Raw genomic sequence first — 19,393 nt, forward strand, 5'->3', positions numbered from 1 at the left:
AAAACAAACTTAAGTGTTTTGAAATCATAATGGGAAAATAGTTTGTTGTAAGGGGGAGTTCTGATTGTTTATGCCAAGTGGATGGCGAATTGAAGCAATTCTCAACAGTTGTCAGTTTCTTGTACAGTTTGTTTTCAAGTTTCTTTAAATGTTTCTAAATTTTAGGGGGAGTAAGAAAAATTTCAGAAAATCCAAAAAAATTAGAAAATTGAAAAAGCCAAAAACATGATAAAATTCAAAAATGAGTTTTGTTGTAAAAAGAGGAAATGATCGTACATTAGTGGACTATCACAACATGCTAAAGAATTAGAAAGTCGAAAATGTGATAAACAATCTCACTGTGGATATGCCTGTAGGTTTTTATACATTCAGTAAATTGTTTTCGAGATATAAACCTAAATTCAAATACTTACTTATCTCTTGGGGAACATTTTTTGGATATATGGGTAACCCCCGAAATCTTGTTTGAAAGGTCCCTTTTTCTGAGATACTAGGTCTTTATACTCAGTGATATCTGGGGTATTATCGCGGGACTTCTGATTTTGCGGAAGCAATGGCCTAGTCCCCGTATAATACTTTGTATTTGCTTGAAATATAGCACCGCCCTCAGTACAAAAAATGATGAAACATTGCAAAATGCTAATCATGTGCTGTTGAAGAAAAGATTCTCTAAAGGGAACATACCTAAAGTCGAACCGTCATCTCTCTGCTGAACGAAAGTTATGACCTGAGCTCTCACGGTTTCGCATTTAACCCTTTCACATATATCATCTAGATATACTCACCTGTAAGACTGAATATTGGGATCTGGATAGAGGAGTATATTCAAGTGGTGGGACACGCGGATAGGTTTAAGTGCTTAAAATACTAATCTCGTATCTCGAAACAATTGAACTTTGTGTGAAAATTTAAGTGGATCAGTATACTGACAATCTAGGTGAATTGTTTAGAACTTAAAATGCTTAAAGCTTAACGGTGTTGGTGATGTGTCTCAAAAACTGATATGATCCTCTTTCACAAACTCACAAAAATATTGTCTGTAAATATTTCTTTATTGCATTTCTTTAATGTCATAAAATCCCAATAAGATTTTAAGTGTGTTTTAGCATAAAGTTTTGAAAAATACAAAAAGATTTTTGACAACTGGTGTTGAAAGGCTGATTTTCAAAATTCCAAGTGCTGAACATGATGATCAATTTGAAGGGGAGTCTGCTGAATCTAAAAATGTTTGAATATTTTTCTGCAAGTGGTCATCAGAAGTTTTTAAATGTAAAACCATTCTGTATTAATTTGAGGGGGAGTTTGGATATATAAATGTGTAAAATTGTAAGCGTGTGAAATTTATTGTGTGGTAAAGAATGTGCATGATAGCCTGGATTCTGAGTCTGAGTATAGAGCCAGGTCACGATTCTGATCCTGTGAAACTCTTTGAAGATCAACATCCAAGGATTCGTTCGAGGAGAGTGTGTTGGTGCTGAAGAGGAGAGTAAAGAGAAGATTGAAGAAGGTTTACACTGTCAAGATACTTCAAAGAGAGCATTCAGACTAATAAAGACTGAAGGCGTTAAAGACTCGGCACTTAAGACTCGTCAACATCCGAAGGGGAGTCTGTAGGTGCATACGTCTGTCGACTTCGTCTTGTATCGAGTCTTGCATTGTTTAGGGCATGGAGTTCAAGATAAAAAGTCAAAAGTCTAATTCCGCTTGAAGCTGTTAATTCGGTTTGAAGAGATCATCCAAGTAATTCCGCACGGAATTAACATGTAATTCCGTTTGGATTGTAATTCCATGTGAATTGTATTTCCGTTTGAGCATGTTTGGAACAAAATTAGTGTGGTGTTTTCCGACGGTGAAGCTCTGTCGAAGTATCTCTGTGGTGTAAATTGTTATCAGATCAATAAACAAGACAGTTATAAGTGAATATCTTGCTGAATCACACACAATATGTCTGTTTCCGCCTTTCATATTGTGTAGAACACCTCTGATCGACTCGTTTCGGGTCCGTACACGATCCTACATATTGGGATGCAATTAACAGAAAAACAACAGTGTTTACTAGATAACCTTTGGCATATTCAAACTATGCCTCAGGCCTCAACCTTTAAAGTCTAGGTGTTAAATGCATTAAGTATTTATTTTTATGAACGAAGCAGCAAAACACCTGAGAAACCACAGAGGCCTAAGTTTACCCATTATGTCATATTTCGAGGCACTAAAATTGGTATTTTTAATAAATGGGAAACTGTGGCTAAGCATATCCAATGCCCTAATCCAATTTACAAAGGCTTTACAGATTTTCAAAAAGTCATAGAAACAGCAAGAGAACATTTTGGGGTAAGTGGCTTTTACATAGAACCTGAAGAGGTTCAAACATTTGCAGACATGGCTAAAATTAAGCCAGAACAAATAATTAAAAACCAAGAAGAGCTGTTCACTGAGTTACAAGATCAGCTTGTACAACAAGGAAAAAATACACAGTCTGTATAAGAAAAGGTTGAAAATAGTTTGTTAAAACAAAAAGTCAGCATTCTCGAAACAAAATATAAAGTTTGCACAGAGTTCCCAATAATTCTGTACGAATTACAGACAAATTTCCAGAATTCAGAACTTTGGTTTCACAAAAAGCAAGAATGATTGATACAGCATGGTGGGCAGGCATTCAACCAATTACAGACAAATTTCCAGAATTCAGAACTTTGGTTTCACAAAAAGTTTGCACAGAGTTCCCAATAATTCTGTACGAATTACAAAAATAGCTCGTAGATATGGCATTTACAAAAGATGCTGAAAAACAAGGTTTTAAAATTGTTGAAAGAACAGATCAAGAAGGCAGAGGGGCTGGATTGCTGTTAATCCAAATCCACTCACCTACAAAATTAACAGATGATCAAATCCTTCAATTTTACCATAATGGTATGATTGATTACATAGAGATAAAGACAGATGTTAGGACAACAAATCTCCTAAACAAAATGGGTGAAAAGATGGTAATCGTAGCAGGCAATATTGCTATCAGAGCATTATGTCCTACAATTTCCTTCAAAATATTTTCTTATCTCCCATATACAGATGCTTATACATACAGGCCAGCTAGGAAAAGGATTTTTATCAGAGATACTGATGATTATAAATACTCTTTAAGAGACAAATTTGTAAACAACAACATAGACTTTGGTAAGTTACCATGGTTAAAGGATGGGAGTAAAGAAAATACAGAAGCCTTAAACATATTTATCAAAACACATCAAAAAACCCCAGAAATTCCTATGAGGTTTCAATGGTTAGACTTTAAATTATCAGGTGAAGGGCATTATGTTCAGATTTACACATCCTCCAAAATGGAGTATGTTACTACCATTTGTGGGAGAAGAAGAATCTCTTAAAATTGATCACATAATCGATTTGGAAGAAGACCAGGAACCGGACTCGGACCCTAGAAGCCCACAGTCCATGGACTCAACACATAGAGATTTCTAAAAAGAAATGATGAAATCATTGACCTGAAGAGACAGGTGTACACAACATTTCTAGACAAATTGTTGCCCAGCACATGCGTCTGAAAAAGAATCCATTATTGTAGATAGTGCCTATTGTCTTCTTCTTTCTTTTATTTGTATCCGTTTATTTTTCTGACATTAGAGCAATATGTACAGTATTTTGTTTGTAGATAGCTTTTCTTTTTGCCTATATAAGGCATAGAATGCACTTGTAAAAATCATCCCAGAATTCAATAGAAATTCCTTGCATTCTCATTCATCCTTATGGCACACTAAAATTCTCTCTGTCACTCCTTAGCCTAACCTCGTAGCTCCTTAGTTCCGTTCATTGTTCTTCATATTATATTCCACCAAAAAAAAGAGTCTTTTTACCTTTTGTTACCTCTTGTTCAATCCGCTGTGCATAAATCTTAAGGTTTGCTCGAGCTTCACATTCAGGAGCCATTTTCTTGTAACCCGCTGTAAGAAAATTTTTATAACCCCTCTTATTTACTTTTTACTGTAATATTTTTACTTTTTACTGTTAATAAAATCTATTAATATATATATCTGTTAATAAATCTATTATTAATAAATTTATATTTTTGTTTATTGTCTTTCTATTTATTCTGTTTATATTTCTGTTAATAAAAATTTTAAAAAATTACCACACGCACACACACACACACATATATATATATATATGTGTGTGTGTGTGTGTGTGTGTGTATATGTATGGTAGTGTTCTTGCGAGAACCACCTTTATTGCGAGAACCAATGTGAACACAACAAAATAAACCCACTACACCACCAAAACCTAACCCCCCCCCCCCCAAGTTAAATGCTAAAAACTAACCCCCCTCAAAAAACCTAAAATAATCTTAAAAAATCTAAAAAACACACAAATTTTTTTAATATTCTTTTTATTTAAATCGCTACTTTTAGTAGCAAAAAAATTAAAAACGAAAAGTAGCAATTTTTGCATTAAAAATATTAAAAAAAAATTGTGTGTTTTTTAGATTCTTATAGGTATTTTTTATTGTGTTCACATTGGTTCTCGCGGTTCTCGCAATAAAGGGTGGTTCGTAAATGATCCTTCTCCTATATATATATATATATATATATATATATATATAGGGGTGGGTTAAAATGAGAACCACCTTAGTTGTGAGAATCGTGAGAACTAGGCCATCCAAAAGGTTTTTCCTATTTTTTTTTCTCAAAAGTCATAAAAATATCACTTGTTTCAGCAAAAAAAATTTAAAAATATCGCATACCCACATTTACATGAGGCGAAAAAATAGTTATTTTCGTACAAAATTTACACTAGCACGTAAAAAAGTTGTATCAGTCAAAAATCAAAATTACCGATTCGACATTTTTTTTTACTTTTTTACAGATGTGTTTATAATAGTTTCATCTACGTTTGTGCAAAAAAAAATTGACGCAACTCGCGCGGGAAGAAAAAGTTCTCACAACTCGTGGTGGTTCTCATTTGAACCGAGCCATATATATATATATATATATATATATATATATATATATATATATATATATATATATATATATATATATATATAGGTAGAGGATCCTGTAAAAAGTACTCAAAGTGTGAGAAGTGTATTATAACACTACATATAATATTATATAACACCATATAAACGCCGTATAACAATATGTAACACCATATAATACCATATAACACTTTGTAACACTATATATCATTATATAACAAATATAACACTGTAGGTTGTCTGATAGCATGTCTATGATAGATGTATAGTGTTATATTTGTTATATAATGATATATAGTGTTACATAGTGTTATATGGTATTATATGGCGTTATATATTGTTATACGGTGTTTATATGGTGTTATATAGTATTATATATAGTGTTATAATACACTTCTCACACTTCTCACACTTTAGGCCCTTTTTACACAATCCTTACCCTATATATATATATATATATATATATATATATATATATATATATATATATATATATATATATATATATATATATATATATAAACGGGTTTAGGAGAAAACGACAAAAAGTGTGAAAACAGTGAGAACGCATCCTGGCCCAACATGTGGTGCGGGGCCTGATCAGGGTCCGAGGGTTTTTTTTGTCTTTTTAGTATTCTTCTCCTTTCCCGATTTTCGCATTTGACATGCTGCTTTATTTTTTGTGTGCAAGATAATTTTGGCGTTATCTTGAATTATTAATTACTTGGCGTTTTACTATTTTTCTCAGATTTCTTCTCGTTGAATTAATTCTTTTTGTGTCACATAGTTATTTTTTTTGGCAGTATGGCTTTTTCCATGTCAATTTTTGGCGTTTTGTATCTTTTTGTTAATAATTGATTATCATAGATTAATATTTTATAAAATTACAATAATTCGAAATCAAAATAAACTAATAGTCTTCCGCAGGTGGGATTACATCAGAGATGTACCCATCGCTTTGTTCATCACTTTCTTCAGATTCATCATTATTAAATTTTAGATTTGCGTATAACGCCATTAGCTCGTCTCTTCTTTGCTGCAGCCTATTCTTGAATATCACTGCACAACTGGATTTTGGATCATTTGAAGGTGCTAAATCACAGATTTGTTCAACGATAGATAGCAACCCTGTCTTCAACATTTCTTCCATTGCCAACGAATATTGCACCCCGTTTTTATAAGTCACTTCAAGCGTTCCTTCTTCCTCATGCATCACCCAACTGCAAAGTTTTGGTATAGGAGGATCGTCAATATCATCATCATCTTCATCATCTTCTGCCGGAAATTTTCTCTTCAGTCTTTTTATTACAGTTCTGGTTCTTTCACAATCATTGGCCATTAGAACCCCAAGGGCCAGTATATCCTTCTAAACCCCTTCATTCATTCCAAGCATGGCTTTGATTGTCCTTACCTTTACCCTTCTCCTATTAGAGAACTTTATGATGAATCGTTTCTCTTTCCTTTCAAACCTCCATGCAATAACCTTAGCCATTTTTAATGTTTTTGGCGTTTTGTACAATATGTGGCATTTTTGTCAATTTTTTTGGCGCGTTTGAGCTTGTGTTCTCATGGTCTTCTTTTATATTGACTTTTTTTCCCGCGCATGACAGGTAATTATGCCGTTTTGAAAAAGATAAATAAATTTAATTTCCCAAGTATTTTGCTTTTAATATAACAAATGTTAGTAATTATGTTTTACGTCGTTTCATTTTACTGTTTTTTGCAGTTACCGTGTTTTGTTTTCAGACTCAACTGTTTTTATGGTGTAACACGTCTAATCTTGACAGCTGTAATTATGGCGTTTTGTTTTCCAATGGCGGTTAGATAACGACTGGACTTCTTTTGTTTTATATTATTTGCGCATTGTTTCACGCTTTTTTTAATAGTAGTTCAAAGTAATTTTATTACAGTTTGGTAGTTTTTTGGGGGCGTTTTTATGGCATCATGGTGTTTTACAAGCATTTGCTCATTTTGGCATTTTATTATATATTTCATTATAGTATTAATGTGCTTTTGTTGTTTATTAACTGAAATTACAAAACAAACAAGAGATAAAGAAAATTAAAAAAAAAACAAAATAGAGGCAATTTATGATTTAAATATTCAGTGTCATTAGTCTCTTTTTTCTTTTGAAACTACAAGAACTGTGACAAATAAATGGCGTTTTAGGTTTGGCGTGGTTTATTTTCTTGTTTATGTGTTGAAGTGTCTTTGTGGATGTTGGATATATAGATCAACCCTTTGTGGGTGGATGCTATCTGCCCGTCGTCTTCATTATAATCATCGAGGCCAAAGTAACATTTACACTAGTATAGGTCTCTTCTACTCATCCAAACCTTCTTCAAGAACAAAGATGACAGAATGACATATGGATGTCACCAGTCCCTCTTTTTTGAATTTTGTCTAGGGATGAGATTTTTTACCGAAATACCGGTACCGTACTATACCGATCATAAACAGTACCGGTATCAGTAATAGATTTTTCGAAATTCGGTATCGGTAAAAAGCGGTATCGGTACCGGTATTTTTCGGTAAATACCGGTATTTATACCAAATTTAGCTATTATCTTAGATCCCACTATGAAGTTATATTTTCTTGAACATTGTTTAACAAAAAACAATATCAAATTTCTTTTGTTTGGTTATTTTTAATCAATTATGATGATTTTTTAGACATGTTGAAATTTGGATGTTAAAAGTTAAACCCATGGATGTTTACCTTTTGATTTTTTGACTACTTTATATGTTTACCTTTTGTTTACATTTCTCTATATATTACTATAGTTCAGTTAATAATGGATGGATGGGTTGCACATGAATTTTTATTAGGTAAAACAATGGATGACACCAAAGCGGTACCAATGTGGTAATGTACCGAAATACCGGTACAGTACCGGTACCGAATCTATAAATACGGTACGGTAATCGGTATCCACATTTCCTCAATTTCGGTAACGGTAATTACGGTATCGGTACGGGTACGGAACCGGTATCGTACTGATCTCATCCCTAATTTTGTCCAACTCATGCAGCAAAATATTAGTACACTCACGTAACATATCATTAAGCGAAACTTCATGCAGAACATTACTGAGTATCAAAGAAAAGATGTTTGCTATCGTTGTATATTTTGGCGTTTTACATTGAGTTGTATTTTTTTTAGGAAGCACTACGTTTTTTGTGTGTTTTTTGGTGTGATAAATGGAAGGTGTTGAGACGTTTCTATTTATAGAATTATTTTGGCGCGTAATTTAGGCGGGATATTATTTTTATAACAAAAAATGTAATTAACATTTATCCGGATGTAAGGTTTGGCGTTATATATTATGGCGTTTCATATTTTGTGGCGTTTTTGTAGCAGATAGCTTAAATAAAGGAATAGAAAAAAGTACGCAGTGATAAAATTGGCGTTTTGTATTTATTTGTCGTTTTATTTTTCAATGGCGTTTTATGTGAAAAATGATGTTTTACCTTTTTTACCATTAATGAAGCGCGTCCAAGTAATAAAATTGATGTTATTTACGAAAATGCCATCACGCCAATCTAGTCCATAGATTGTTTGATCGGACGATCAATAAGCATTCTCACATTTTCTACCGTTTTATCTAAATCCTGACCCTATACATATATATATATATATGTATGTATATATATATATATATATATATAGGGTTATTGTAAAAATGGTGTGTTATATAAGAAGTGTATGAAGGAATCTGCACCATTTGATCTATAATCTAATGGTTGAGATTATAATGGCAAAATTGTAAATAGTGTTTACCATTAAAATAATTAATTTTTTAGATTAACGGTATAAAGATAAATTTAACATTTCTAAATTTAGAAATCCACATGCAATGCACATGCAAGTTCCCCCTTCTTTTTAAACGCCAATTACTTTTTACACGTAACTCTTTTTTATAAATTACACCATAATAACGAGTGTTTTTTATCTTTAATATGAGTACCATATTTTTATACTTATATAGAGAAAAAACATACGTTTTGATCGGATGCTTTAGTCCATAGTGTTTTGTCTATATTCATACAATGGTGTTTTAATTGTATTGTGATTCAAGACTTTGTGTTTTACAGTAAAACACAATGAACGTATATAAGACACCATAATATTCCAAATAATGAATTATGATTCAAGTCATGGTGTTTTAACATCTAGAATCTGTAACATTGTATTGTGATTACAGTTATAGTGTTTTAACATCTGGAATAGCAATAGAATCATTATAGATGTTAAAACACCATGAGTGTATTATGATTCAATTCATGGTGTTTTTGGAATTTGTATGGTGTGTTATAATTGCAAAAATAACAAAAATCATTCCAGATGTTAGAACACCATGGCTATATTACGATTCAAGTTGTGGTGTTTTCTAGAATTCGTATGGTGTTTTACACGAACTGGTGATTGAATAAAATAAGAACCGATGATTCAAAAAAATACGAACCGAACCATAATATCCTTCGATCTTTATGAATCAGATGATAATGATGAATAAAATCCATGAGTTCGTATATAAAACTAAATTCTTAAATCTTTGTAAAAAATAAAATTATATTACTAACCTAAAATAACTCACTGGAGGTTACAAAGATTATTTTATCATTTAATTAAACTTTGAAGTAAATTACATTATTGTCTTTTTTAAATTAACTAGAATTAAGCACCCCCGCGTTGCGACGGGGGTGTAAAACCATTTCAAATAATATAAACGCCACACAATCGTTAGTGACAACCAACACTATAGTTGTTGCGTTTTAAAGCAAAGAAATAGACCGAAACATAGAACATATAAAAAAAATAAGTAAGTCGATCTAAGACCTAGGCGTTGTGACGAACCAGTCAAATCGAGAAAAAATAGACGTAAAAACTTTGAACCATACATAGAAGTTGCGCCGTGTTAACTCACAAAATTATGAACGAAACGTAAAAATGTTGAACCACACACGCACAGTGCGTCGTGTTAGCTCGCAAATTTAGTACGAAGCGTAAAATGAAATTTTGCGAAAGATGAAAAGTATAGGAGATCAAAGTTAAAAGTAAAAAAGTAGTGTGGTTAAATTGCAAAAGATGAAAAGTTTTGGGTTAAAATTAAAAATTCAATTATGTGAGATTATAATTGCAAGAAACCGAAACATAGAACATACAAAAAAATAACTAAGTTGATCAATGACCCACGCGTTGTGACGAACCTGTAAGATGAAAAACAATAGACGTTAAAATCTTGAACTACACATGGACGTTGTGTCGTGTTAACTCGCAAAATTATGAATGAAACATAAAAACGTGTAACCACGCAAGCACGTTACTCCATGGTAACTCGTAAAATTTAGTACGAAACGTAAATCGAAATTTTGTTAAAGATGAAAAGTAGAAAAATTGTGAGGTTAAATTTAAAAAAAAAAGTTTTGGCTTTAATGTGAACAAAATCAATTTTGTAAGTTAAATTTGCAACAAATAGAAAGACTTGGGTTAAAAAGTAAAATTCTAATTTTTTTTTTGGAGTAAACTGCCATTTTGGTCCCTGAGGTTTGGTCACTTTTGCCACTTTAGTCCAAATTTAAAACCTTTTACATCTAGGTCACTGTGGTTTCACTTTTATTGCCATTTTGGTCCAAAAATCAAATCACCTCTCATTTGGCTATTAAAATCTGGTTATTTTGTCTTTTACTTCAGGGGCAAAATGGTCCATTTCAATTTATTATAACATATTATTAATTAAATTAAATATATTAAATATCAATTATCCTAATAATTAATAATGGTCAGCATTTATATCTTCCCCATAAGTTCATCATCACCACATTATCTTCATGTTCAGGAACCAGAGGTGAGTCAACCGCTGGTGGTGGAGAACTCACCGGCACCGAAGCATGAGGAGTGCTCACCGGAGTCGTAGCAGGAGGAGCAGTCACAGGAGCTGTTGGCGGAGCTGCCACAGGAGCCGTCAGAGGAGATGCCACCGGAGCTTTCACCAGAGCTACTACTGGAATAATAGAAGGTGACGCAGGAGGCGGGTTCAATCGCTGTATTTATACATCAAATACTCGATACCGACAACAAATCTTGTTCAGTTAGGGTTCAATTTTCTCAGGGGTTTTGATTTCTGCGTTTGATTTTGAAAACGAAACGATTCTCGATTGTATGAACGATCTGGGTGTGTAGATGATAATTTTGAACAGGATGGGGTTTTGAACAGGAAGGGCCGGAGGGGAAGTGGGTGCGGAGGGAGAGGGTATCGGAGGACGGATGGGGGTGGTGGTGGGTGGTGGAGAAGCCGGAGAGGAAGGGGATTCCGAAAACGGTGATGGGGATTTTGGCTTTGAAGTGGATAAGGTTATTTAAAGATTGCAGTAGAGATATTTTTGATAATACATACACAAAAACATAGATATATATGATATGAAATTCAGCTGTTAAATTAGTTATGGAGACACTTTAATTCATCTTTTCTCCATCCTGTCTATGCCTTTTTTCTTGAAATGAGGCCCTCCCACAGTTCTTGATTTCTTTTTCTGTAAATGGAATAATTTTGAGAATATTTTAATTTGCTGTAATTGCTGTGATGGTTTGTGGTGTGGTTGGTCTTCGAGTTTTAGAGATGCTTTCTTGCTGGTTGTTTGGGGAGGTAGTCGATCAGACGGTTGCAGGAGAGTTGATGAGGATTAGGGATTAGGGTTTGGGTGTGGGGAGAAATGAAGAAGATGAACTAGGTAAAGGTTTTATAGGGTAAATGATATTTAATATAATTAATTTAATTAATAATTTGTTATAATAAATTGAATGGACCATTTTGCCCCTGAAGTAAAAGACAAAATAACCAAATTTTAATAGCCAAATAAGAGGTGATTTGATTTTTGGACCAAAATGGCAATAAAAGTGAAACCACAAGTGACCAAACCTCAGGGAGCCAGATGTAAAAGGTTTCAAATTTGGACTAAAGTGGCAAAAGTGACCAAACCTTAGGGACCAAAATGGCAGTTTACTCTTTTTTTTTGAAAACCACCCAATGCCAAGGGTACAATTACCCTAAGCTTAAAGTTATTGCTTATTTATAGAGTGTATAATTATATTGAAGAAGACATGTCAACACCATATTATTTCCTACACTTCTAACACTATTAACCCTTTTTACAGGATCCTTAATCTATACATACATATATATATATATATATATATATATATATATATATATATATATATATATATATATATAGGGGGCTGCTAGAATAAAAACCACCCCGAGTTGTAAGAACCGCGAGAACTACACCTCACGGAGCGCCGTTCGCCATGATTTTTTTTACAAGTAGATGTGTGTATTATAAACACAGCCGTAAAAAATCATGGCGAACGGCGCTCCGTGGGGTGTAGTTTTTTACACCACAAGTTTGGTGTTTTTTAATTTTTTTTCTTTTTTCTTTTTTTTTTCACCAAACTTGTGGTGTAAAAAACTACACCCCACGGAGCGCCTTTCGCCATGATTTTTTACGGCTGTGTTTATAATACACACATCTACATGTAAAAAAAAATCATGGCGAACGGCGCTCCGTGGGGTGTAGTTCTCGCGGTTCTTACAACTCGAGGTGGTTTTCATTCTAGCGGCTCCCTATATATATATATATATACATATATATATATATATATATATATATATATATATATATATATATATATATATATATATATATATATATATATATATATATATATATATAGGGTGGGAGTTGTCTACAAAGTGTAAAAAGTCATAAAACACCACAATGTCAATGATAAAACACACTCAAAACCCACAAATAACATAGTGAAGATTACTAAAACACCATATTTGTGGGTTTTGCGTTGTGTTTTGGATGATAAGGTTTTGTTTATTGAATATCTAACATTAGTGTGTTTTATATTGATTATCATGTTGTGTTTTATATTCATGGTGTGTTTGAAGTTTTTAAGTACCATTAGGGTCTGGATATTTTGTTTTAGTAATCTTCATTGTGGTATTTATGGTTTTGTGTGTGTTTTATGGCTGAAATTGTGGTATTTTATGACTTTGTACACTTTGTAGGAAAAATAGACTTTGTAGCCGAATCCCACCATATATATATATGATTATGTTTCTTCAACATGCGTGATTAAGATGGATTATGAAAAAAACTCATCTTTATGAGAAAACTAAAAACACTAAAAAAAACTTATTAATACACAACTTTTGAACATATTCTTATTGTAAATCTAGTATTTTTGAGATTAAAAAATAAAATAAAATAAAATAAAATAAAATAAAATAGTAATAGATATGTGCATTACTACGAAAACATCTACATCTATGCAAACTTTGTGATACAGCAAATCGAACCCTCTTGTAGGCTAAGACTCTTGTCTTTATTTCATGGTTTACTTGTTGACTTCATGCTTTTTGTGTAAGCCATGCATATCTTATCAAGTTACCATTCGATCTTTTATTCCATGGCTGACTTGTTGACTTCATGCTTTTCGTGTAAGCAATCCGTATCTTATCAAGCCAAACTAAACCTAAAATCTAAACCCTAAAGCTAAACTGTATGTGCAACATATACATATGATGCACATGGCTAGTACCAATTTTTTAAAGTTTTTTTTTATACATTAAAAATCATGATTTTTTAAATAATTGGTGTTTTTAAAGGGTTTTTTTTTTGAGAATTTTTTAGTTTTCTCATTTACATCTAGTTTTCTCATGAACCTCTTTCTATATATATATATATATATATATATATGTATATATATATATAAGGGGGGGGGAAGGATGTATAGAAAACCTACTTTTGGTTAGAAAACCCGGGAAACTCAAAGCTCCCGATATTTTTTTTTTGAAAAAATTTACACATGTGATATACATGTTTTTAAGGGTTTTGGGAAAAAAAAATCAAAAAAGCGCCGAGTAGATATTTAAAAAAAATAAACAAGTTTTGGTGTAACATATGTTTCATTCATCTGACATATATGTAACATATGTTACACCAAAACTTGTTTATTTTTTTTAAAAAAATATCTATTTGGCGCTTTTTTGATTTTTTTGCCCAAAACCCTTAAAAACATGTATATAACATGTGTAATTTTTTTTTAAAAAAAAAACATCGAGAGCTTTGAGTTTCCCGGGTTTTCTTTTTTTTTTTTGTTTTAGAAAACCCGGGAAACTCAAAGCTCTGGATGTTTTTTTTTTGAAAAAATTTACACATTATATATATATATATATATATATATTTATATATATATATAGAATTCCTAAATGAAACTATGGGTATTTGCGAATCAAATGAACCATTATGAACCATTGATTTTGGTTGACAAGATTGTAAATACATACAATCTAATTTGGAGAGATTTTTTAAATTAAGGGTATGAAGGTAACTCTTACTTATTTCTTTTCAATTAAATATTTAATTATATGTTGTCTCATGTTTTTTTTTCTCACCAATTAATTAATTTGTTAATTTAAAAAAAAATAATTTTTATCAAATATTGTTCTATTTATGACACTTATAAGTAAAAATATGCTACATCATTAAATCCACATATATGTATTGTACGTATTACACAATTTAAAAGCATATGTACATTATCAAATGTTATTCTTTTCTATCATTGTACATGTATGTATAATAAGTTTATGAGATGGCTGTTTAGCATTGTACATTTTTACGTCATAAGTCTATAAAATGGTTGTTTAGCATTGTATATATGTATATGATTATCAAAACCATCATGTGTATATAACAAAATCAAGCATGTATAAAGGTATGTGTAGAGTATCGAGAATCCTGAATTATCTAATAAAATTCATGTTATTATGAAACCAGAATTTATTTTCAAGATAATTCATGAACATTTACATCTATGCAAACTTTGTCACACACCAAATCGAACCCTAGGCTTAGACTCTTGTCTTTATTTTACGTTGACTTGTTGACTTCATGCTTCTTGTGTAACCCATTCATATCCTATCATGTTACCATTCAATCGTTTATTTCACGGCTGACTTGTTGACTTCATGCTTTTCGTGTAAGCCATCCATATCTTATCAAGTTACCATTCAAGCTTTTATTTCACAGCGAACTTGTTGACTTCATACTTTTCGTGTAAGCCATCCATATCATACCAAGTTACCATTCAATCTTCAGTTTGATATTTTTATGTGAATTGGTTTTCAACCTTTTAGGTTCGGTTCTAGTCTAGTCCGGTTTCGACCCAATACACATCTCAGTTCATCACATCATTTTATTGATTATGTTGCATAAATAGTGGCGAATCTAGCAGAAAAATTCAGAGGTATCCTAATTTTATTTTACCTACGTCCGCCCATGAGAATTCCAGGGCCCCTGAAGGGCGCTGTCGGCTAAAAAATAGTCCCTTAAAAATTTCTTTTTACCTAAGGTCATCCATGAGAAATTAAGAGCCATCAGGAGCCCTGTGCAGCAAAAATAAAAGTTTTATCAAATCTTTTTTATAAACTTTAAACGCTACCTAGAAGTTTTATAGATAACATTTAGTTTGTAATAAAAATATCTCCAACAACAAAAAAAACGAAAACTCATTGTCTTTCAATATTTTTAAAGCGTGTAGTTTTATATGACTTTTCAATATTAGAAATCTTAGGCTTTGGAATGAAGTAAAGAGTTCAAATAAGAAGAATTTTTTTGTAAAAACAAAAAAGAAGAACTTTCAACCAATAAGAATGCTTCATTTACTTCATTTATTTTTTGTATTTAATATTAATGTAAGGGGTATATTGGTAAACTTAGATAGATCATTAATTTGTAGTCTTCCTTTTTAATAGCTAACTACATTAAATTGTAACTTATTTTCAAAAAAAATTAATTTTTTTCAAAGAAGAAAAGAATTTAAAATGTAGGATAAATTACGAGGTGTGTAGAATGAATTACGAGCTGCGTAGGATAAATTTTAATACGTGTAGGATAAATTTTGATATGTGCAAGAAAATTTTTTTAGTGTGGAGGATGATAGTCTACATGATTAATTAATTGATAAAAAATAATAATAAACGAGATTAGAAAAAAAAACTATTTAATGTTTATATAATATTTCTTTACTATTAAACAAAAAAGACTATTTATTAAATCATATATTTTAAAGAACTATTTTAATTTTTTTTCCATATTATAACTTTTAACTTTTTTTTATGTTTAAAAGAGAACCGCCAAGTATAGTTTGCGAAACTGCAAGCAAATATAATTTTCAAGGAATCTTATAGGACCTTGTTATTCGCACACCCAAACCTTATTTCCACACCCCCAAAGCGCCCCACTTTGGCCAAAGCGAGGCGTTTTGGCCTGCTTTCCAGACAACCGGTAATGTGATGGTATACAATGTTAGGCACCTGTATGTTGAAGCGCCCCGCTTTGGCCAAGGCGGGGCGTTTAGGGTGCGATCTGCAGACAAAGGGTGATGAGACTTGATGGGATTTTATATTTTGTACAGTGTCGGAGAAAGTGTCACGTTTTAAACCATGTTGATGCACTGATGTCTGTTAACTTCGTGTTTATTGAGTCTTGTATTGTATTAGGTAAATTAGGGCACGGAAATCGAGAAAACAGGTTTAAAAGGTAATTCCGCTTGAAGTGTACTTAGTGTCAATTCAAACGGAATTAGATGTTCAAGCGAGATTAGCTAATTCCGCACAGAATTAGGTAATTCCGTTTGAATGGTAATTCCGGTTGAGATGATTCCAAGCGGAATTAACCGCCTATATATACCTGATGTTATCGTGTCATTTGAAACGGAATTAGAAGTTGTGTTTCAGAGCCGAGGTGCTGCCGGATTGTTATCTGAATTGTAAAAGCTCTGGAAATCAATAAAAGAAGATAATTAGAAGGAAAACAAGCTGTGTTACATCATATTCACTGATTCCACCTTTGTTTTTGATGTTGAACTCTTCATATTGACTCGTTAGGGTCACACAACGATCCAACAAACCATAAGCGTCGTGCATTGTCCAAAACGCGACGCTTCGACCCCCATTTCATGCATTTAAGAGTCAGGCCATGCGTTCTGTCTTGTAATCTCAAAAAAATTTCATCCATTTTAAAAGATTGAGGTTGAGGTTCTGTTGGGTTTGTTGTTTTGAACTGTGAAAATTCTGTTGAGGAGAGCATTTTTTCAGTGATTACGATGTTGTGGTTTAGCAACTACCTTTTCGGTGAATACTCTTAGGAGTTCGTTGTTCCAGATTCTTTTGAGGGAACCGCTATTTCTGTCTCGTACGATATACTGATCCCTTCCAACACGAGGGAGGAGTAGGTTGTATTGGCCTTCGTTATCATGACAATATGGTGATTTTTGGTTGCTCATGCATTAATTTCTGCAGAGAAGGCAGAAAACTACATATGGGTGTTGGAGAGGATCAAGTCTATGTTGAGGATCAACTCTACGTTGGTGGACTGTATGGAGACGCGTGTCATCGTAACAGATAGGGACTTGGCGCTAATTAACGCGTGTGAACAAATTTTCCCAAAAGAGAACAAGTATCTTTGTGGGTTCCATATTAATCAAAATATCAATAAGCACAACAAGCAGTAATTCAAAGAGAAGGATTAGAAAGAATTTACAATAACAAAAAAGGATATTAATTTACAATAGCATTTAATCAATCGAAAAACATAATTATATTTAAACGTACAATAATATCAAACATCACCCACATTTTTCTTTATAAATTCAAGAAACTTGAAACACTTACTATGTGGATTGTTGGGGGTTATTTATCATGGTTTCAAAGTTTCACTTCAAAGGGTTTGTTAGGGTTGTTGAAATATCTGGTTCCAATGACTGCATGTTAATTTCCGATCAAATTGGGAGAATTTTGTGGGTTTTGTAGGGGAAAAGACCAACTGTTTGTGTGAATTATCACTGTGGAGAATACTGTATAACTTTTGAACGATTACGAATAGGACCTTGATCAAATTTCTTCGTTTCCCATGATTATGAAACCTCGTTTCGTGAGGTGGTCTTCTTTCATGTTTCCCAAAATAATTTGAAGGCTCACAAATTTCAATATCATTTTGGTGATTTTCTGAGTGTTTGTAGCCTTCGTCTGATTCTAAAGGTGTTAACGGCTTTGGGTACGTCCGACCTGGTTATCTCGACGGGTATGTCTTCATAGGCGTCGAAGTTGATACCCGTGTTGGTGGTTTGTTGTTCTTGTTCATGTTCATGTTCAACAAGTTTCAGTTGGTTAAAGTTTTGTAAAACGGGGCGTTTCGGAGCGCGACTGCCTCATAGCCCATGGAGCGTCAGCTAACCTTCACGAGCGTCTTTTCACTCCGGGTGACTTCTCAGAGATGCATGTCTGTAGAAGGTGCAAGAGATTGGCGAGTGTCAGATAACCTTAAATGGCAGACATTACAATATAAAGGAGGCTACAACTGAATTATAAAAAAAATCAAAATATAGAATATGTTATTCAGGTTGGCTTGGCCTTTTTCAGTTGACTAGCAAATGTTAACTAGAAATAATGTAGGATCGTTCGTCGACCTGTTTGAGTCGTTCAGAGAAGTTCGTATCCGAATTAAGAGGCGGAAACTAATAATTCGGTGCTATTCACGTTGTATTCACTTTAATATTGCCGTTGTATTGATTTCTTGCAAGATTACACGATCAGACAGCACTTCGGCAGAGTACCGGAACAATACACCTCTTACCATGTGCTTGGATCGCCCCTACTATATATAGACTAACTGGGCCGCTTATATGGCAGTCCACATAAGCGATCCTAGATCAATGCCATATAAGCGATCCATATACTATCCTAATAAGCGATCCAGAACATTTCTTGACACATGAGCGATCCTAGATATGTACATATAAGCGATTCCTATACAATCAACTATTTCTAGGATTACGTGCCATATCTGTTCTCCTTAATCTTCAAGACTTGATGGAAGACGTAGTCAGCAGACGTAGGTGTACTAACAAACTCCCCCTCGGATGTTGACGGAGTCTTCATAATTGTCTTCATAGATCATACCAGTCTGCATTCGCACATGTCTATCTACTATCTTCATCAGTCGACAATCTGCCTCTGAAATATCTGTCATTCCAAGAATCCTCGTTCTCTATCTTCATCATCAATAAACTCTTCTCTCTTGAATGTTAACACGGTGTCTTCAGACTCCCCCTCTCACATAGCTGGGATCGTAGTCTGGAATTCAAACTTTCACTGGTTCTGAGATCGTTAACAGGCTCCAATCAGGTTCAAGATCGTAATCTGACTCCATTCTCTCTCAGGATCAATACCTGGCTCAATTCCTGCACAATCTCTACCCAACCATAAGTTTCTACAAAGATTAAACTTTTCAACAATTTAGAAACTATGTTGAACCAATACAATAATA

Source organism: Helianthus annuus, chromosome 16 (genome assembly GCF_002127325.2).
Source record: "Helianthus annuus cultivar XRQ/B chromosome 16, HanXRQr2.0-SUNRISE, whole genome shotgun sequence".
NCBI classification, from domain to species: domain Eukaryota; kingdom Viridiplantae; phylum Streptophyta; class Magnoliopsida; order Asterales; family Asteraceae; genus Helianthus; species Helianthus annuus.